Genomic DNA, 22334 nt, shown 5'->3' with positions numbered 1-22334 from the left:
TACTACTGTTTCTCTAAGACCTATAATATATTAAATGCTCAACTGTCATTTGTTAAAGTTTTACAACAGCTCAATAAATTTTGCACAGAAAAAAAGTGCATAAACATTTTTATCTGTCCTATATCGGTGATAGTGCAAAAACAGTTGTCTTGGGAAAACTGTTTCTCCCTACTGGGTGCATCTATGCTCTACCACAAACTCTTGATTAAAACGTTTTATTTTATCATTTTGTTTTGTTGCTATTCAATTGTTTGAAACTTACAAGAGAAACTATTTTAGCAAAGATGGCTTGATACCAAGGAAAACCCACAGAAATACTAATTCTACTACTACTACTACTTAACTTTTGAGCCTTAATACCTTTCAGGTATTGTCTTAAATATTCATATTTAATCTCTTTAACAGTTCTTTGAGGAAATGTTAACATTCTAATTGACAGAGGCTGAGCCCAACTTGCCCAAAGTCATGCAGTGGAAACCAGCTTCTTCACTACTACACTATATTCTATCTCTTGTAAATGGAGACTAGGAGACAAGAAAAATGAGATATAGCTGTCTCGTCCTGTTTTGGAGCCAAACAAATCATTTTTAAAATTGTTTTTAGAAAAAGACTAAATTCATCCTTTCACTCTCTCTACCTGAGTCCAGGCAACTCCCTCCTTACTCCTCCCCAGGTGCCCATCATCCTCCCAGTTCCCTAATCTCCCTCATCCATGTACCACGTGCTTTGTAATTCAGATCATGGTCCAGTTGTTTGCCTCCACTACCAATGTGTATAAGTACAAACATTCACACATGTACACACTTGGAAATTCTAATACGGCATGCTCTCTTTAGCTTTTAGAAGTGAAAAGGTATGTAAGTCACCTAATTAAATAATTTCACCATACAAAATAAGGGCATAAAAGGGAAACAGCACCTTGGCCTTCCTAGAGATGCTAAAATGCATAACTTCTAAAAGTATAGTTCGAATCATTACAAAGTGACCAAAATTGAATGGAAAGTGTCCATGGAGAAAATAAGCAGACTGGCCAATATGTGCCTGCATCCCAATTTTCCTAATTGTATTCCTTCCTCCATTTCAGAAGTAGAGAAGTTGCCCTGGACTGTGCTACTGGTAAATGTGGGAAGCACTGGAAAATTGTGGTGAGCTGAGCAGGGGAACTATAAAGTCTATACTTTGTTGCTGAATTCTTAAAAACATATCAATGTCCTAATAATATGCTGCTGGGCATAATAAAAATGAATCTGAGAGTTTAAATTCTTATTAACTACCAAGAACTAAATGTGAAGGGGAGCCCAGGCTAGTAAATAAAAAATAGGAGAAAAAACCTTCAACTATTGAGCTGAGTGAGCCCAACTAAAGAGTAAGTAAATCATACATCCCTGAAAGGCCATGCTGATTTGTTTACTGCCATATGAGCCAACTGGCTTAGTTATACCAAAGGAGAATCAATTGTGATGGCCACACCAGTCTAATACACAAAAGACACTGACAAGGACCCAGCAGGATAGTCTAAGGAGGACCTATAGCCCAGATGGGAGACACCAGCCTGACTGAGGCAAGGAGGACACATCTGGTAAGTGGCAGGAGACAAGGCTAGGAAGGTAGAGGAGCCATGATCACAGGGTCCAAAATCAGGCCTGGTTTACCTGTGGTGTGGCCAGTAAGACACACATGTAGCAGGTCCCTAAAGAGGAAGGAGGCATGGTAGAAACTGTTTTAGGAATGTGGGTAAAATAACTGCCACCAATTTCCCTGATTTAACCGATGATAAAATGGGAAAGTGGTCAGAAACCAGATTATGAGAGGATTTTAGATTTTTGTTCTGAATACCATAGGCAGGCAGGGGGAAAGGACCCTGCAGCTCAGGCTTATAAAACTACTACAGAAATAATAATGCTGCTCAGTCCTTCCTCAGCTTAAATCTGCAAATCCTTCTAAGTTCAGTCTAATACACAAAAGACACTGACAGACCCATAAAATAACAAAATGTAAATAGTGTTTTCAACAGTAAAAAAAAGAAATCACTAGGTATATCTGGAGTGCATTTTCTACTTTCCAAAATGTTCAACTTGAAATCAAATGGAAATTAAATTAGCATATTTCCAAATGTGATGACAATTTTAACCATTAGGGATACCCTCAAGAATAATATTCACAGGTTGTTTTAAGCAGAGGACAGAATGGTCTTTTAATGTAGAACAGTATTGTATTAGAATATGCAATTAAGTAGCTCCTGCCCAAAGGTGAGGCTTCAAAGTGAACCAGAACCTTGGGAAACAGTCTTGAGAGAGTGCTCTCAGTGAACATCACTCACGGTAACTGAAGCCACTCTTCAGTCACTGGAACTATCCAGGTGTGGATTCTTTTAGCTTTCTTTTGACAAGTAGTGGGTGAAAGCTCTGTCTTAAGGCTTTGTGGATGCTTTACAGCATCTGGAGACATTTTAATAATAGCTTAATTATATCATAAGAAATGTCAAAAAAGAAACATAAACAGAAAACTCTCCCTTTTCAGGAAAACAGACCACCATCAGATTTAGATTTCTCTCCACAGAAGATAAAGGTCTGTAAGCAGTGCTCCTTTAGGAGAACACCACATCAGCCACATCAAAGCAGGCACATGTCCTTTAGAAATTCAGAAGCAAGCGGGAACTAAGCCCCAGATGTGAGCTGCCTTTTGCATGTCTAAAAGCACTTCAACTTCTAGCCCTAAGACCAGGGAGAAGCAGGCAAGGCCCACACCCCTGGCAACAGACTCAGCAACAGCAGCTCTGCATGCTCCTTGCAGGACCCCTTTCTCCACTGTGAAGGCAGCTGTACCTCCACTGTAGACAAGACAGCCTTGTGCCATTTTTCTTGGGTGAGAAGCAGTGCTGCCTGAGCTGTCGCAGAAATGAGGAAAAGCAAAGTCTGTCTCCACTGTATGTGAAAGTTCAACTTTTACAATTTTGCTTAAATAAATCTTTAAGTTTCTCTCCTAAATCAATGAATTGCTATTAAAAGGAAAAATCTTCAAACTCAGGACAGCCATAAAAATAAATAAAATAAATAAAAACACAAGGAGGGAAACAGTATTTCTACTTCAGTAGGAAATGCTGGAGTTTTTCCTGTATACAGCAGCCTATGGATAAGCAATCAGTTCAACAGATATACTTATTTCTCTTTTTTTTAAAAAAAATGTTCCCCTGATTTTAGAAGCAAAGTGCTAATTATACAAAACTGGGAAAAAGAGAAAAGTATAAAGAAAATAAAATGCCACCAATGACTATACTACTAAACGTATTCATATTTTAACATATTTCCTTTCAATTAATATGAATATATACCTCTTTTAATTGTTAAGGAAAAATTAAGATTCACACTGAATAGACAACTTATTGCATTTGCAAACATATCACCTATAATAGAATACTTAATTATTTTGTAATATTTCATTATATGGATGTGTTAAAAATGACTTAATATTCTCTATTGTTCTATTCAAAATGCAATTGATTTTAATGTAACAAAGGAGAAAAAGACTACTGTTTTGATTTTCAGCATCCATACTGTGGCTAACCTTTAAGACACTACCCACTCTCCAAGTTTAGTGGGATATCAAAAGGAACCATAAGGTAATTCAAATCTGAATTTCAGTTATCCTAGGCCTTACCACTCACATATCTGTGTGAGGCTGAATCTTCTGCATATGCTGCAACCAAAACCACCCACCACACAGACTGAATACAGAAGAAGGTATGGGAAGACAACTATTTTCTATTAAAGCTGATTATAATAAAACAGGCTTCCCAAAAGGAAAACAGTACTTTTTTCACTAAATTCTTTTTGACTTGGAAAACAGTTTTCATTTTTAAAAAAACTATTAAAGATCTGCACAAATATCCATACTTGTTTTATTTTGTTATTCTGACTCATAGGAACTCTGAGATAAGTGATGTGTGAGCTGTTGTGTGATCATTTGTTATGCAGCAATAGGTAAGTAGTGCAAGTTAGAAAGCAGGACAACCAAGTTTAACTGAGTTTAACCAAGGGGAGAGGAGAGAAGGTAGCAGCTAAAGGAGGAGGTGAGGCTTGGTTTGCCACTGTTAGTTCTGTTCTGCTTGGATCCTAAGATGGAAGGGAACCAGAGCCCATAAACACTAAGAGAAGGAAACACCAGCACAGAGAGGTTGAAACAGGTGAGAAAGGATGGGGTGGAGAAGCTGATTTTTAGAAAGTGAGAGGGTTCCTCTTTCACTTATATAAACAGAAAAATGCAGATTTTCAAAGGGGCCATGGGTAGGAAAGACAATGGCGTCATCTAACCATCTATTTGTGATAGAAAGATCATCTGCTGAGAACCACAGACAAGGAGAGATGGGGCTGAGAATGAGACTTGAGAGTTAAGAAGTGCCAAGAAGGTTGAAAAAATCATTATGGAGAGAGAGTGTGATAAGGAAAATGTTTATTTCCAGGAAGTATTGAGGCTGGTGGGTAGGAACAGGATTTTATAGAGGAATCTATGTAACTTTCTCTGGCAGGACTGGGCCATCAGATACAGGCATGTGTGGGCGGCCCAACCCTCCAGGGCTGGCTTGAACCAAGACAGCAGACAGAGGTGTGTCAGTGTGTTGACAAGGCACAGCTAGAGTGCTGGCCATGGAACTGGACATGTGGAGCAGGTAGGGATATACGTGTGGGGGGAGCAAGGGGCTGGAAACCAGCCTGTAGGGCAAGAACCTATTCGTTAGGTTGAATAAAACTTAAGGACAGACTGTGAATTTCAGAGCAGAAGCAGTTCCTAATATTATCAAGAGCTGCAATAATGATTCTTTAGGATGATCCACTCAACATGGTTTGGGCACTGAAAGTCCCATATCCTGAGCAATCCTTCACTCCCAAGACTGCTCCAGCACCCACTGAGTTCCAGGTAAACTGAGGCTGCGGGTCCTCCAGTTCTGGCTAGACTCGAATCACCCTGTGAGCTTGAACAAACATCTGGAGCATTAGGCTATAATTCAGTGCCAGGTGTTCAATAAATGAGGATCCAGGACCAACAGAGGATACCACTGAGGAAAAGAAGACACAATATGATTGAAATGAGCCTGAAAGAAGCAGGGAGTAGGAGAGGAATGATCTGAATCATTTCTTGCCTCCAGACTCCAGAGTACTCCCAGGGGTGGGAGATGGGGCACTCTCCACTCACAAGGCTGTCCGGATAGCAGCAAACTCAGAAAGGCTTTTAGGTAGGACTAAGAGGGAAGACGCTCAGGGAGAAGACAGGAGAGCTGGCTGATCAACACAGAGCAGAAGAGGAACATAAGTGGAAGGGCCTGGAAGAACAGGGAGTGCATGGGGACAGAGGGGAACACATACAGCTGTCCTAGGAGCTCTTAGGGATGGGGGAACCCAAACAGGAGATGATGGTGGGAAGGACACAGAGCAGATGGAGGAGGGCTGCACCCACATGATCTGGGGGACCACTGGTTGGTGATGCAGTAAATGGCATCTACCAGGGATCTGGTGTCCCTCACTGTCTGTGGGACATAAAGCATAGCCATATTTCAACACACTGGAAACTGTTATTTGGTGAAAAGACAAATTCATCCCGGAGAAAAGAGGAATTTTCTAAGCTTGGGAATTCACTCCTTGGTCCTCATCTAACCATCCCCACCTCTTGGAACTCTATTCTCCTATGTCTGCTTCACACATCAGCATCCTCTTTCTCTTTTTATTCAACCTTTGTCCAACCCTGAGTATCCTTAAATCCCTCATCTTTCACTAATGACGTGTTTGGCACGACGGAATCCAAAAAATTCTCATAGTTTTACAGATATGACAACTGCCAGTAATAGAGAAATACAGAGTGTAGACAATATTTCTTGACAATAAAAGCCAAGAAAGAAAAGGAGGGTATGTATTATGATGAGTTGTATTTTGTACTCTTATAATTTGCACTGTGTGTTTGTGCTTATTTGCACAGATGTACATATGTTAAGATTGTACCATCTGGTAATTTGTCTTAGGGAAACTATAAAGACTCAACAATAAAACATTATTCCAGGAAAAACTTTTTAGGAAAAATATATGCAGTACTTTCAGATGAGTTTTGGGCAAGATGGAAATAGTTCAGTCAGCCTGGGGGTGCAGGGCCCTAACCTAACACAGAGGTGGAGTAAGCTCACAGGTCAAGGGAAAGGTAAGGCACATCAGGGGCCCTCTGCCTCCTGGGGTCCTCGATCTCCTGTCACATAGCCAAGTTCTTTCTCCTACCCCTCAAGGCGGGGTCCTGCTACCTCTCACTTGTGCGCTCATGGTTTCCCTTGGTCCTGGGGAAGCACATGTCCCCACCTCAGCCCACTACCATCCAGGCAGGCTAGACAAGCAGAAAGAAGCATCACAAACCAGAACACAAAAAATGGAACAGAAGTGCCACCTGCTAAGTCTATTTTCTAAGGGTTATCAATAAATATTTATTAGAAAATGACTGTCATTAGCTACAGAAAGAAAATATATTCTTTTTAAAAAATATTTATTTTGGGGGCTGGGATTGTGGCTCAGCAGTAGAGTGCTTGCCTAGCACATGCGAGACTCTGGGTTCGATCCTCAGCACCACATAAAAATAAATAAATAAAATAAAGATATTTGTTAAATTTTGTTTTTTAGTTGTAGGTGGACACAATACCTTTATTTCATTTTTATGTGGTGCTGAGGATCAAATCCAGGACCTCACATGTGCTAGGCAAGCATTCTACCACTGAGCCACAACCCCAGCCCCAAGAAAATATATTCTTTTATAAAGAGTTCACATGTTAAGCCAGTGTTTCTTAAGAAGGCATTTATCACTGCTATTGAAAATTTTATTTTTATGTAAATAAATATAAATGCATGCAAGGTAGATGATTACTTAATGTTAATGAGAGTAACTCATATTTTTTCTCAAGTGAAAAGACATTGCAAATGTACCTACCTTAAAAAAAAAAATTTCTCTAGATCAACATTACATTTCCACCAAATGTTTGTGCACACTAGACCAGGCAGAAAAGGGGGTAAAAGTGTATGTAGCAGGAAAACTCAAAGCCCCATGAAATTATTATACCAGGATGAAGGAAAACATCAAAATCCCTTTTCTTATTAGACAGATATTAACAGGGGCTAAAATACCACTGCCATTGTGGATGCTGAAGACACTCTCCTGATACCATCAAGCAGTAAAAAGCAGTGGACTCAGGGAGCAGCAAAGCGCTGGGTTGGGCTCACTTGGGTTTTTGTTTTTTGAAATATCTACAACTACTAAGGAGAAGGTAAAGACAATGAGCAAAACAATTTCAAATCAAGTGCTATTTTGCTAATATGCAGCAGGACTTGGTCATCTTGGGATACTATTGCAAAAATTATCATAGATTGGGTATTTTAAACAACAATAGTTATATCTCACAGTTCTGAATGATGGGAAGTCCAAGGTGAAAATGCCAATAGAACCAGCATCTGGTGAGGACCTGCCTTCTGGCTGGCAGCTGTCCACTCACTGTATCCTCGTGTGATGGATGGCAGAGGGACAATAAGCACTCCATCTCTTCTTCAAGGGCACTGTTGCCATTCACAAGGTCTCCCCCACTCATGACCTAATCACTTCCCAATTCCCATCTCTTAAATGTCATCACACCAGGTTTAGGATATCAACATACAAATGGGGAACATAAACATTCAGACTATGACAAAGCACTTCAAAATATATCTCAGTCCTATGACCATCACTGGATAGTCACATTTTACTGGAAATGGAAATCATCAAAGAAAACACACAGTTGAACCATCAGGATCCTAGACACTTAAAAGCACGAGTAATATAATAGAGATATAAGATTTTTAAAAAAAAACAAGCAAAGGGCAACTCATCCCTGGTTTGTCAGGCATGGTTGGACATTTGAAGAAAACATAGGGAAAAAAGAATTGGCACACTACTGTAAAAGACACAACCTATTATTAAAGCTCTCTTCCTGGCGAAGACATAATACCTGATACTCAGTATCACAAGACTAAGTTCACACAATTTCTAATGAATGACTAGATTATTTAGCAGCCCACAAGAAGACCCCAGCATTTATACTTAGCTCATATACACATTCTGTTTTTTCTGTTTTAATCATAAATGTTCAAGGTTTTGAAAAGTCATCCTTTAGCAAGGGAAAATCTTGCCTAGGAAATACTTCCACACCTGTCACCTACCAGGCTTTTACTAACAAAATGTTAAAGATCTAATTCTTAAGAGATTTGCAAGCAACAAATAAAAGGATCAGAATAAGAATATACCTCCTTACAATGGTAGTTCCTCAGAGTGGTGAAGCAGTCCTTGGCTTTTCTTGATACATACTCTTTCTGGAAATCAAACAGTCAAGTTCAAAGAGAGAAGCTGAAGCAACTTCAGAAAGCGGGAACTCTGGGCAACTGAATGACCTCATATGGCATGGAAACTAGAGCAAACGATGAAAACAAACCATACCAATTCTGGTACCAGTTACGACCCTTCCAGACCCAGGGAACATGCTGTCTCCAGAAGCAAAGTAAAATTCAGTTGCACATAAAAAATCAGTTCCTCTATTTGAAAGCAAATACCCTCCATAGGAATTAACTAAAATATTTATGAAAGCTAATTAATGTTTACAAAGCAGCTCCCTCACTGAGGGCTGTGACAATATATGGTGTATGCAACAAGTCAGACCCATTCTCCAGCCCTGGTTTTTTGCGATTGACTTGCTTCACTTAGCATTATATTCTCCAACTTAATCCATTTGCCTGCAAATGCCATGATTTTATTCTCTTTTAATGCTGAGTAATGTTCCATTGTGTACATATATCTCATTTTTTTATCCATTCATCTACTGAAGGGCATCTAGGTTGGTTCCATAATTTAGCTAATGTGAATTGTGCTGCTATAAACATTGATATGGCTGTGTCCTGTAGTATGCTGTTTTAAAGTCCTTTGGGTATAAACTGAGGAGTGGGATAGCAGGGTCAAAGGGTGGTTCCATTCCCAGTTTTCCAAGGAATCTCCGTACTGCTTTCCAGATTGGCTGCACCAATTTGCAACCCCATCAGCAACATATGAATGTACCTTTTTCCCCACATTCTCGCCAACACTTATTGTTGTTTGTATACTTAATAGCTGCCATTCTGACTGGAGTGAGATGAAATCTTAGAGTAGTTTTGATTTGCATTTCTCTAATTGTGAAATATGAAATGAATTGGATTCTGCCATCATGTATAACAAATTAGAATAAATAAATAATTTAAAACAAAAAGATGATGGTGTTGGGAGGTGGGGGACTTTTAGAGGGAATGAGGTTGTAGGGATAGAGACTTCAAGAGAATGAGATTTCTTTCCTTTAGAAAAGAGACTTGAAAGAGACCCCACCACCACCCCTTCCAACTTGTGAAGTCAGAGTTAAGAGACTGAATCTGACTGCACCTTGACCTTGGACTTTCCATCCTTTAGAACTATGAGAAATAAATCTCTTTTGTCACAAGCCAAAAACAAATGTCAATACAAAACCTTCTTTCAATCAGGAAAAGTTCATTAAGCAAAGTGGTAACACCTTTGCCTCCAAAGCACAATATATGACTACTCCTTTAACATTCAATGCTGACTCTAAGCATGAACCTTCACTCCCCATTGACATGGAAGGTCCCTGAGAGCAAATACTCTGTATGCTTATTTGTGCCCACAATGCTATTTTCCTAAGGAGTTTAATAAACATTAGTAAACTTAATACATTCCACAAACTCAATCCAACTATAGTCACCTGTTTTTACTTTGCCAAAACTCTTGATTAATTTTCTCAAAATTAAAAAGATGATGAAAAAAAACTAAAATAAACAAGTTTCTTCCCTATCATGGATACACATTTTCTGTTGAGATTCTTAAATAATATCACTGGCTTATAAATATGACAAGTCCTCACTGGGGAAACAGAATCCATCTCAGACAAGCTCAGAGATGGGATCTTGCCAAATTGTGTTCACTTTCTGGTCCCATTTATAGAGTGACAGTAGTCACAGCTTAGGTCACAGCTCCCACAGTCAAGAAGCTACTCCGAAGACAACAAAACTTCACAAACTGCACCTTGATCACAGGGGAAAAAATCATTTAAAAACTCCTGTTCAACAAAAGAAAAATACAACCATGTTAGAAGAGACTGAAATAAAGAAGAATGGAGATGAGAAATATGTGCATCATGCCTGATAAATCACTGCAGAGGAGAGGCAATGACGGAATAAAAATTCAGTCTAAAGAAAACTGCAATTTAACTCACCTGCAGTTTACAACTACCTAAAGCAAATAAACTGATTTTTATAAGATGTTTCTTTAATTTGCTCCCCAAATAGTTACCAATTTCACACTCCAACTTTGAAAACCATGTGTATCTATTTTTTAATGTGGTACTGGGGATGGAACCCAGGGCTCTCCAATGCTAAGCATGCACTCTACCACTGAGCTATGCCCCAGCCCTGAAAACTAACGACAATGTCAACTTTTCCAAGGTAGGTTCAGACATTTAAGCACCATTTGCAAACAGCCACAGCAACTAATGGGATTCTTTGAACAAAGGAAGGCACTAAGATACTGGATTTAAAAAAAAAAAAACAAAACTGTAGTCCTTTGGAAATACCAATGCTTAAACAGTTATATTTTAATACTCAAAAACCAGTTATCTGGTTTGCCTGAAACACTCATACTGAAACCATTTTGCTGAAAAGTAACCAAAATCTCATAAATGGAATAAACCAGATAAAACCAGTGAGAGATTCATATGGAAAGGGTACTGTGATTAATTACAAATTCTCACCTCCCTATCCAGCTAGTACCAATCCTAAAATTACTACCCTGTGCTTATCAGCCAAAAAAATGGAAATTCTACCTAAGCAAACACAGAAATTCATGTCAGTAGAATTACCCAAATTAAAACCTCAAAAGGGCAACAGAATTTCAAAGCCAAATTGCTGCTTAATACCTCATATTAGGAGATGAGAGGAGATAAAACTGCTTTGTGCTCTTTGGTACTTTCCTTAAAATAAAAGTCATATAAGCAATTAGGTAAATAAAACAAAAATTATAAAGTCAAAGTACTCTTCTGAAGAAACAGCAAAAGTCAGAATAGTAGAACTACATAATTCCCAGATCTGAGTATTAAATATGTTTTGAGCTTCACAGTAGTCAGAACCAAAAAAGTTACATGTTCTCAGTAAAATGATTAGCATTCCATTTTCCCAAGGGAAAGAAAAAAAAATATCATAGCATGATAATCTAAAATAAGTTTCCCACATTGAACCCAGAATAAGGAACAATGTGCTCCATGTGCACAAGAAGAAGGGCAAAGGCATAGGCCTTTAATTTATTTTAATTCACTGAAAAGAAATGCTAACTGGGGGACTGTGTTGTGGCTCAATGGTAGAGTGCTTGCCTGGAACGTGTGAGGCACTGGGTTCAGTCCTCAGCACCATATAAAAACAAATAAATTAAATAAAGGTATTATATCCACAAACTACTAAAAAAAATTTTTTTTAAAAAAAAGAAATGCTAACTGGATCCCCATATTTGGATTCCCAGGATCCTAACTTCATAAGCAAGATGAAACTTGAAATAATGTAGTCTTTAGAATTTCTTCCCAAATATCATTTCCTTCTGCCAGTTTATTGAGAAGACAAAGGATTCAGCTATCCTCAGAGGTTAAAACCTCTTACTCTGTGTTGCTGTGGGGAGATGAGAAGCAGTGTGACTGAAGGACACCTGTGTTTACAATGAACTTCAGCAAGAGCAAAACCAAATCTCTACCTCCAGGCCAGGCATGTCCAGATCACTGTTTCATGAGATTCATGTTTGAGTGGCAGGCCAGGGCAGAGGAAGGCACCCCAAAACAAAGGTCACACAGCTATTTGCAGTGTCTCTGGTGAAGTGCTAAAAGAAAAACAAAGTAGAGTCAAAGGGCTGGGCTCACACAGGTGCCAAGAGGCCTCTGCATGTTGGTAAGAGCTTTCCAGAGAGGAATCTGCAGAACCCAAAATGTCTTGGACAGGCACTGGCTTGACAGTTTAGGGAAACCACAATGGGTCAACCAACATGGGTGCAGCTGAGTACAAGGAGGAAAGTGTTTGGAAATGGGAGGAAAGGGAGAATGAGTAAGACCAGCTTTGGACTCACCCCACAATTGTAGGAGCAATTAAGTCAAGAGTTCCAAGATACTGAATGTACTAGAAACCAACTCATCTGAAAGATTCTTAAAGCAATGCCCTGCCACAGCCTTATCAGGCCATCAGGATGTTCCCAGGAAACATCTAACTGTGCCTGGCATTGCTCTGACTGAGAGGAGAGAATAAATTGTGGCCATAATTCTAGGAGACAATCCTAAAAACAGTACCAGAGCTTCAAGACAGACACTATCAATAACATACCCACATTCTTTTAGTGTTTTATTGAATGCTCACTCTATGAAGATCCACAGCTAATGCAACTGTAAAATTCATCAAGGGCACTATTATTAGCCTCATTTTACTGCTAAGGAAACAATCAGGCATGTAACTCACTTGCCCAAGATCACAAAAGTAGTGAGCTACAGTTCCTGAAGGTGGGTGCAAGCAATCTAATTCCAGAGTCAAATAACATTACTTGTCAAATTTTTTTTTAAAGATGGTATCTTGCTGAGTTGCCTTGGCTGGCCTCAAACTTATAATCCTCCTGCTTCAGCCTGCCAAGTAGCTGAGATTACAAGGCGTGTGACATAGAACCAGTTACTACAACTCAATTTAAAGAAAGTGGTAAGAAAAATTATTCATCTCTCAGAAGTTACCCAGATTAGAGAGGGGAGGACAATCCTTTTCCATTTAGCTAATAAGAGAGCCTACTGTTTAAGAGCCAGAAAGCAGGAGGACTCTTCATGGAGCTATATGTAAGCCAGAGCTAAATATACTGCAGAGAACCCACTCATGTTACTGACAAGTAACATGAAATGTGGAACTACAGCACAGACCACAGAACTATGAAAACAGGACACAAACGCACCTTCCCAGGCACACAACCACCATTTGCCAGCTGTCCATCTACGTTTTTATGTATATATTTTTAACCTATGGGAGATCACAAACATGTAGCACAGCTAGTTCTCACTTTGTTTTGTTTAGAATGGGGTCGAGGAAGTTGTGGCCGGACATGTCACCCCACCCAAATCATAAAGATAGGGTGGGTGGGGACAGGGGATAAGAACAGGCTCAGCCCAACCAGTGTGTGCATTACTTTCCAATGTCAGCTGCTGTGAAGGAAGTGGAGAAGTTCACCACTGAAAGGAAGCTACAGAGGCAGAGAAAGAAGCCCAAGTTCATCCACCACAGAAGGGTCTGCTGTACTTCAACCTTTCTGGGATACTCCAGCTACTACCAGAGCCACTTCTTGGGATCTGCAGCAGGGGTCATGCTATTAAGTGCAGACAAAGCTTCCCCTTCAAGGATCTGCTATCATTTATGTGTGTGTTTCAAGGTAAATCCTTAGAAAAAAGGGTTCTGAGTTTAGGAAACAGACTAAAATGATACAAAAGTAGAGGTAAATGCTGTCTTTTGAAAGGAATTCACAGCTACTCTGACAGATCCTAGATGCTGAACAGACTGGCCAAGGAGGCCAAGCAAAGTGACTTTATGAAGACCACCCATCCCCGTGGAAATACACAGCAAGCCTAAGTCTGAATCCAGTTAGTAGATCAGTGCTGGGCTCAGAATGGCAGCAATTACTTATGTAGAAGTACTTACTTCCTGAAGGACCTACAGGGAACACAGAGACTAGGATGACAGAGTTCCTGTCCTCAGAGTTTCCAACATGGAAAACCATAGTGCATAATCAAGTGACTACAGGAAAAGCCCAAGATGGAAAAGCACTCTCCAGATGACAGCTATGCCCTCTCAACCCCCTGCATTCAAGTCCCAGAGCCTCTCGGTCCATTTCACTAGGAACAAAGGAGTCCAGACACTATGATGGCCTACAGATGCTAGTATCCAAATAAAACAGTTAGTGTGGAAATTCAAGGAAGAACCTCAGCTCTCCCTTCCTTTAAGGAAACAAGACATGCACATGTGGTGCTCTCTGCAATGACATTAGCTCCATGATGGCACTCTGGTCCCTGGACCCCACCTTAGCAAGCTTCACTCCCTCACATAACATATTTTGGGAGTCAAGGAAAATAAGACTTGCCAAGCTACCTCTAACCAGGCTAACAAGTGAAAGAAGGAGAAGCTCCTTCTCCTCCTCTCCCCCACACCCTTCTCTCATCAGTCCCTGCCACAACACTTTGGTGAAGCTACTGTACTCTGGGGAGCCCCCAGGAAAGAAGACTACCATCTCCAAGGGACTCAAGGCAAAGATATACAATTACAGATGCTGCAATGTGCCAAGTCCACAGCAGTTGACAGTATTAGCTTACCAAAACAGTCATATAAAATATGAATCAAGAGAAAAAGTTCTGCAAAGTATAATGCAGAATATTTAAGTTCAAACAATAGTAATCAGAGAAAGCTGCCAAACTTCTCCCATGAGACAGGTAAACCTTGAACTCAGTATAGACTCCCCTTGTTGGTCAAAGCTTCAGTCACTTGTGGTAGTGCAGGCCTGTAATCCCAGTGAGGTGGGAAGTTGAGGCAGGAGAATTATGAGTTCAAGGCCAGCCTCAACAACTTAGTGAGATCCTGCTCAAAGCAAAAAAAAAAAGGCTGGAGGTGTAGCTCAGTGGTAGAGCACCCCTGGGTTCAATCCCCATAACACACACACACACACACACACACGAAAAAATATCTTCAGTTAGGAGCTTCATTCATGCACAAGCATACAAGTACTTCTACAACCAAGTACATGTATGTAGAATGCCTGTGTTATTTACCAACCACAGCAGGTCACTTTGTGAGAGTGGATGAAGGCTCAGTCAGTAATTACACCTGGACTAGGTTCATCCCAACAAAAGAAGTGGTGTGCTCTCCCTGGCTGTCCTCCTGCCACTGACAGCTGACCTGCTTGCTTGGAAGTGTGAGGTTGCCCTCACCCAAAAATCAGTTCCTGCATTAAAGGAGCACACAAAGCCACAAACCAGCTAGTCAAGAACACTTATTCAGCATCACTGTCCACTCCTGATTACTGGTGACCTCCTGACCTGATTTTCTCATGTCTACTAGTTTAGATTCCTGACCCACACATTGTCACTTCTACCACTCAATCCTCCTTATTTCCAGTTCTGGGCCATTAAAGATATACCTTCTCTACAGAAACATGCCAGCCCATAGACTCTAAATCTCTGCTCATTCTGGCCAGCGCTATTTGTGTCTACCCCAAAATTCATGTATTTAAACCCTAACCCCCAAAGCAATGGGCCTTTTGCTCCAAATGCCCAAAGCAATGGCATTTGGAATTGGGGCTCTGAAAAAGTAACAAATTCCTAAAACAGGAGCCCTCATGAATGGGATTAGTATCCTTAAAAGGGACAGGAAAGAGAAGGTCCCTCTTACCACTGAGGAAACAGCAAGAGGGCCATCTACACACTAGGAAGCAGGCCCCACCCTGAACCCCTCAAAACTTTAATCTTAGCTTTCTTAGCCTCTAAACTGAGAAATAAATGGTGGCTATTTACACTACTCAGTCTTTATTTTTTATAGCACCCCAAATAACTAAAAGCAACCCATACCTTTGCATGCAGAGGTGTCCCCTCCATTCTGCAATTAGAATTTGGACAGAGCTCCAGTTTGGGCCCTCTACCCCTACCCTCCCAGCCCATCTCTATATTCTACCAATGCTTATAACTTCAGGAGCAAAAGGCCCATGCAATGATACCAATGAAACAGGCATCCACCCCAAACCTGGACCTAATTCTTTCTAACTGAGTCCTAATGGAACTGAGTCTCCTACTGGGTCAGCATGTCAATAATCATGTATGACATCATATTGAGATACCAATTTAGGGGGAGCGCACACAAGGTGGGCACTAATATTTGTTAATACTTGTGTTTTAGCATGGTGACACAGTGTAGGGATGAGAAAACTTGAGCTCAAAGAAGTAAAAGAGGGAACCACATCTATGCAGCATAACATTCACATTCTTTCTAGTATACCCATGTCAGAACTAATAAATAACATACAATTGCAAAAGCCCATAGTCCTGGCATGTAAGAAGCAATCTTTATGGAAGCAATCTTCCATAAATGGGGGAGATTTTTGTCTTTATTCTCCTTAATTTATAGAATTATAGTCTCTCATGTTTATTTGGAAAGAATGCATATATTATTCAATCATAGGAAGATGCTTAGTCCTAGAAGTCAAAATGTAGACAACAGCAACAGTCAGCAAAAATAGTTCTTATCCATTTAAATAAATGTCTAAGCCTTTGTTTATGACATAAGTAACTATTTTTAATGCTTAATGCTTTTTGGACTTTCTATTAGTATGAACAAGACTTTTTCTTAAACACACATCAAACAAAAATAATGTTTGAGGGTGGCAGAATTTTAAACATTCTTTTTTGTTTTCTCTCTCTCTACAATAAAATTCTTGCCATCATCCTGGTAACTAGGAAGTTCTGTTTCCTGTTCTTGTTTTTATTCTTTTGTGGTGACAAGTGCCAGCATGTGGGGTAGATAGGTGGGGTGAGGCAGGATCAGTGAGAACAAGGGGAACTCTATTAAGTGAGAAGTCAAGAAAGTTCTAGTCCCAGACATGCACTAAGGCACCTCTGTCTGTGTAACTCAGCAGTCCCAGATTTCAGTTTTGTCTGCAACCTCAGAATTATAAACTCAGTATTGCACTCAATCTTATTACAATTACTGAAGACTTCAATTATGGGTGCATTACTAGAGTGACACACTTCAGAGAGATCACGGGATGTGATTAGAAGACTACCAAATGAATCATCCATGAGTTAAAAAAAAATTATCTCCATTTAAAAAGCCATATTAATCCACATGATGTTAGCAGAGAGCACCATCTGACAATTATTCCAAAGCAGCTATAAATAGGCAGTTTTTGAAATTAGTCAACTCTGTTCTATGGTTCACCATTAAGCACATGTATGCAACATGTTCCGGGCTGCGTGCAAGCTGTTTAGTTTCTAGCGTAAATGAAATAGAAGAAAGAAAAAAAAAAACAGACTTGGTACCAAGATTCACATATTTCAGCTGTAAGTATGAAACAGGAAGCACATGAAGAACTGCAACTTGGAGACGTTTAAAGCAAACAAAACAAACCTCCTCTGGGCCTGTATATGTATAGCTGCAAAACCAACTGTTTACTTTATCACAAGTTGTTTAAAATCAGGGATCAGAGTACAAACCACGTGGAAATTATTGGGGTCTCCTGGTTCTCCCCCAATCAGTATGCTCATTTAATATAGGTAACTAGAAAAAATGCCTCTGGGCCAGCACACTGGGTTCTCTATGGGCAGCAGGAATAAAGAAAAGGAGGGGGGCTTAGGAAACAAGAGGTTAACCCTCAGAAAAGCAATACCAGCCACCTCTTCCCATTGCCAGAGGGCGTCTTCTCTCAATTCCTCCCCAGTTACCTGACTTTAGGAAATCTCAACTCCAAGAGCAGGGGAGAGAACACAAGAGAAAGTATGGGAGATCCCAGATTCCTCCACTATCAACTTCTCAGTGATGTTTTCAAGTATTTGAAGGACAAATAGTGATTTTTTTTTAAAGACTAATCAAAGAAAATGTTTAAACTTTTGAGTTCACATGGGGCACTTATCAAAAGAAAATAGCAAACCTGCTCTCCATCTTGTAAGACCTGAAGCATCCATCACCTGAAAGTTTTTTTAAGACTAAGAATCCAAGTGAAATAACTAAGTATTTAAATAATTATTCTAGGTAATACATTACTTCCCACCCACCTTATTTATAATAGATTAGAGCTTGCAGTTTAAAAAAATATATATAAACACACACACGTATATATATTCATTTTACATCTAAAATATATATCTTTTGTATGTATGTAAAAATGTATATGGGTGTATATGTACATTTTTGTGTATATATGTGTGTGTGTGTGTGTACACACACACACACACACATATCTATCTTAAGAGTGCATAGTTTTTGGGAACTGGCTTATTTTACTTATCATGATAGTCTCTAGATCCATCCATTTACCAGCAATTCATAAAGTCATTCTTTTTTTGGCTGAGTAATATTCCATTGTGTATATATACCACATTTTCTTTATCCATTCATCATCTAGGGTTTTTATTATTCATTTCATTTACACAAAAGATACAGAACAGGGAAATCCATAGATTTGTATCATTAATGGTTGCCCAGGGAAGGGGCACTTGGGGTAAAAGGAGAAAGTTAATGGGGAGTGACTACTATTCATTCATCACTGAGGGACCCCTAGGCTGGTTCCATAGCTTAAATATTGTATATTGAGCTGCTATAAACACTGATGTGGCTGTGCTACTGTAGTATGCTAATTTTAAGTCCTTTGAGTATATACCTAGGAGTGGGATAACTGGGCTAAATGGTGGTTCCATCCCAAGTTCTCTGAGGAATCTCCATACTGCTTTCCAGAGTAGTTGTACCAATTTGCAGTCCCACCAGCAATATGAGTATACCTTTTTCCCCACATCCTCACCATCATTTATTATTACTTGTACTCTTGATAACTGCCATTCTGACTAGATGAGATGGAATCAATGTAGTTTTAATTTGCATTTCTCTAATTGCTAGATTTTGAACATTTTTTCATACATTTGTTGACTGATTGTATTTCTTCTTCTGTAAAGTGTCTGTTCAGTTCCTTCGCCCATTTATTGATTGGGTTTTTGTTTTTGGTGTTTTTGGTGTTAAGCTTTTTGAGTTCTTTGTATATGCTGGAGATTACTACTCTATCTGAAGTACAGGTGGCAAAACCTTCTTATGTTCATATGTAAATTCACCACCAGTAAAATTCCACATCACATACAACCACAAGAATGGGATCCTAATTAGAATAAGTTATACTCCAAGTATGTATATGTCATGTATATCTAAAAAGAAAAAAGAAATCCTGGAACTGGGGTAAAAAAGAGTATATGGAAGGCCTGGAAAGGCAATGTGGGTGGGTTTGCTAAGAATAAAGCATTCTTCCAGGAACCAGGCATGGTGGCACCCTCCTGTAATCCCAGCAGTTTAGGAGGCTAAGGCAGGAGGATCACAAGTTCAAAGCCAGCCTCAGCAAGTTGGTGAGGGAAACTCTACACAAGTTAGCAAGACCCTGTCTCAAAATAAAGAAATAAAAAGGGCTGGGGATGTGGCGCAGTGGTAGAATACCCCTGAGTTCAATTCCTGATTACCAAACAAAACAAAAATGAATAAAGCATTATTTTAACGAGGAATAATGGCATAAAAATAATAAGAGGGAGGCAAGCAGGACCACAGTATATATAAGAGCACATTCTCTGTAGTGACTCCTGGGTGGTCCTGGGTGTAAGACTCCATGACTATGTGCTGCTCAGGAAAACGAGCTAACTATAGTTCTACATCATGAGGATTTTAAAAAAATGATGCATGTAAACTACTTAGCATGTGCACAGGAAACACTCGAGTGTTAGTGATCACTCTGCAATAAGTTTTAGTTCCAACTTTTTCTACCATTAGTTGTATGGTGTTGAGCAAACTACTGAACTCATTTAAGCATGTATTTATTCACTTGAAAATTAGGCATCTAATTCAGGGAACTCTCAATTTCTACAGCTTTTCTATGCTCAAGCCCTCTCTTAACCACACAGCATCATTTTCAATTTCAAATTCTTTTATAGGAATCCAGATTCCATATCTTTCTTTTATGACTTGCTGAATAGTCATGATTTACTTGATACCACATGTCCAGTCAAAAGCATGATTTCTAATTAAGAGAAAGCACATGGAGGAGGTGTGTCCAACTCCTGGGACCAGCTTCACGATCATCCTTGTCACAATGTGGTCACATAGTGGCAAAAGGATGGTCAGCCATAATTGGAGGAATCCATGCATTTCCACGCCAATATAATGGAGGATGTCGCCAAATCAGATTGCTACTATAGTATGTCAAGGTACACCCTGGTGGTGATGGGACAAACATAAACCAATTTCTTTGCTATGGCCACACTTCTTTGAAAGCAGCTCTCAACTACTTCTTTCTGTTAATACCGCTGTGATCCATACTTTCCAAGCAGTCTTAACAATGAAGTTGAAAATTGCCTTTTAGGAGCCAATTATTATATCTTGGCAGAAGAGAAATAAAACTATTTCAGATTTATCATTCTCCTTTTTAAATTCATCAATGAATTACCTTTTGTAAGAAAAGATTAGGCATAAATGTCCTTGCATGTCAAGAAATTTAAAGTGATTACTGAAAAAGATAATCTACCATGATCTGCACCATTTTATAGAATTGTCCTCATAATCCCCTATCATAGTCTCCTAATACAGGTGGTGAACAGGCACTCATGTTATGTAAACAATACATTTACTACATTGCAAAGAATTTAATATTGCTGCTCAACAGACTTACAATAAAATTAACCTAACACAACAGCATTCATAAAAGATTGTGCAAATGGCAATTAGCTTTAATGTTAGGAAGTACCTGCAATAACGGAAAATCAAACCAGTCTTTGCTTTTCTCTATTAAGTTTCTTAACGACCCTGATCTCCATCAGTGTTGACAGTTTTCCCAGACACCCTGACCAGTCTGTCTCAGCTCACACTCACATGTGCTCATTAAACAATCTCTAATGAAATAATTAATTCACAACTGTCATCAATGGGTGCTAACGACATTGAGAGACAAGTCGATGAGGAAATACACAATGAAGAATCAAGCTGCCAGGACAGAAACCTGATGATCAATGTCTGTATCACAAGTCAGACAGCCAGACATTTCCGTGAGATGATGCAAGATGAAGTAGATGACACCACCAACAAATTAATCCTGATCGAAAAGCTCACCAAGAATCTAATCAAGCTTTAGTACTTGATTTCAGTTTATAGAAACACAAAAAACAGGTGGAACAGTTTTAAAAGCAAACTAGTTGCCAGATTCAGAATGTTTTATTGGACAAAGATTGTCAATTTTTGAAGAAATCAGTGCACGGGGGAAAAGGGTGAGGGAAGTAGAGCTGTTCTCAATTTATAAAGCTTTAAGAGGCACAGCAGTCAAATGTGCTATGTGGGTTTTGCTGGGATTCTGGTTGGAAGAAACTAATTGTAAAAATCCATTTTTAATCTAATGAGGGATGCATTCAATGTGGGGGGTGAAGGGGTAGAGGTTCAACAGATCACTGGTGTCCCTTCCATTCTTTGCTGTCTGATTTCTCAAACTGTTTCAGCCATCCCTGAGTTGAAGGGCTGGGCCCAGTCACAGAAACTGGGCAATAAATAGGTGGATTCACCAGCTCCAAACAGTAAAACCCTCAGTGGAGAGGACTCACACATGGAGAAACAAGGGGGAGTTCCCAGGGATCTCTAGAAAGGACACTTACCGGTTCCTCTGCCCAACAATTCTGCCAATGGATCTCTATAACAGCTCTGAGCTTAACTAAAAAGCAGAAAATCAGTACTCTGAGAAATAAGCACTTTAAGCAAACAAAGTGCTCATGAGGTAGGAAAGGAGGAAGAGATAAGCAATGCTCAAGAGATAACTAAGATTTGGCATTCCTGAACAGTATTCGACCCTAACACGTCTACCCGGAAAGTTTCTTGGTTTTGATTTTTTGTCTCTTTTTCAACATCTGAGGTATAACGTGCATTAAATGCACATACTGCAGTGTGGTTCAATTTTTACTTACTGTAACTTTAACTTTATTTAGTTTTCCAATATATATATATATCTATTTTCTCAAGGCCTGTGTCTGTTAGAAGCCAGCCTGAGATAGAGCAGTAGAAACTGCTTCCAACTTTTATGCACTGCTGGTGGCCTAAGAAGGTGATACACACACACCAGCCAAGACATAAAAATTAAAGTTGAACAGAGGGTAGCAAATAAAGACAAGGCTTTTTGAGCCTTTCAAGTCTCTACCTCTGCCCTCTAGTCCTGCTTTTCTCAAGTTTCTTGCTCAAGTCATAGGATTTTTATCCTGTCTCTTCACAGAACTGTCCAAAAAGTATGGAACCATAGTTGTTAGTCCTCACCCACTGCTGTGGTTTAGGTATTAGGTGTCCCCCAAAAGCTCATATATGAGACAATGCAAGAAGGCTTAGAGGTGAAGACTGGGTTATGAGAGCCTAACCTAGTCAGTGAATTAACCCCTGATGAGGATTAACTGAGTGCTAACTGAAGGCAGGTAGGGAGTGGCTGAAGGAGGTGGGCATTCA

General features: G+C 39.5%; 1 protein-coding gene across 3 annotated transcripts in view; it reads right to left on the bottom strand.

Moving 5' to 3' along the window:
- Positions 1 to 22334, bottom strand: part of Fam107b (family with sequence similarity 107 member B) — a 198674-nt gene that overhangs the window by 43885 nt on the left and 132455 nt on the right. The window contains exon 2 of one of the 3 annotated variants that reach the window (XM_071599954.1): positions 11818 to 11940. The exons of the other annotated variants lie outside the window; for them this stretch is intronic. The gene's annotated coding sequence lies outside the window, so the exon portion shown is untranslated. The remainder of the gene's footprint in view (positions 1 to 11817; positions 11941 to 22334) is intronic. 3 annotated transcript variants of the gene reach the window in all.

The sequence above is a fragment of the Marmota flaviventris genome, chromosome 12 (genome assembly GCF_047511675.1).
Source record: "Marmota flaviventris isolate mMarFla1 chromosome 12, mMarFla1.hap1, whole genome shotgun sequence".
NCBI lineage: Eukaryota > Metazoa > Chordata > Mammalia > Rodentia > Sciuridae > Marmota > Marmota flaviventris.
Note: the sequence above shows the minus strand (reverse complement) of the source record. Positions and strands in the feature narration are given on the sequence as shown.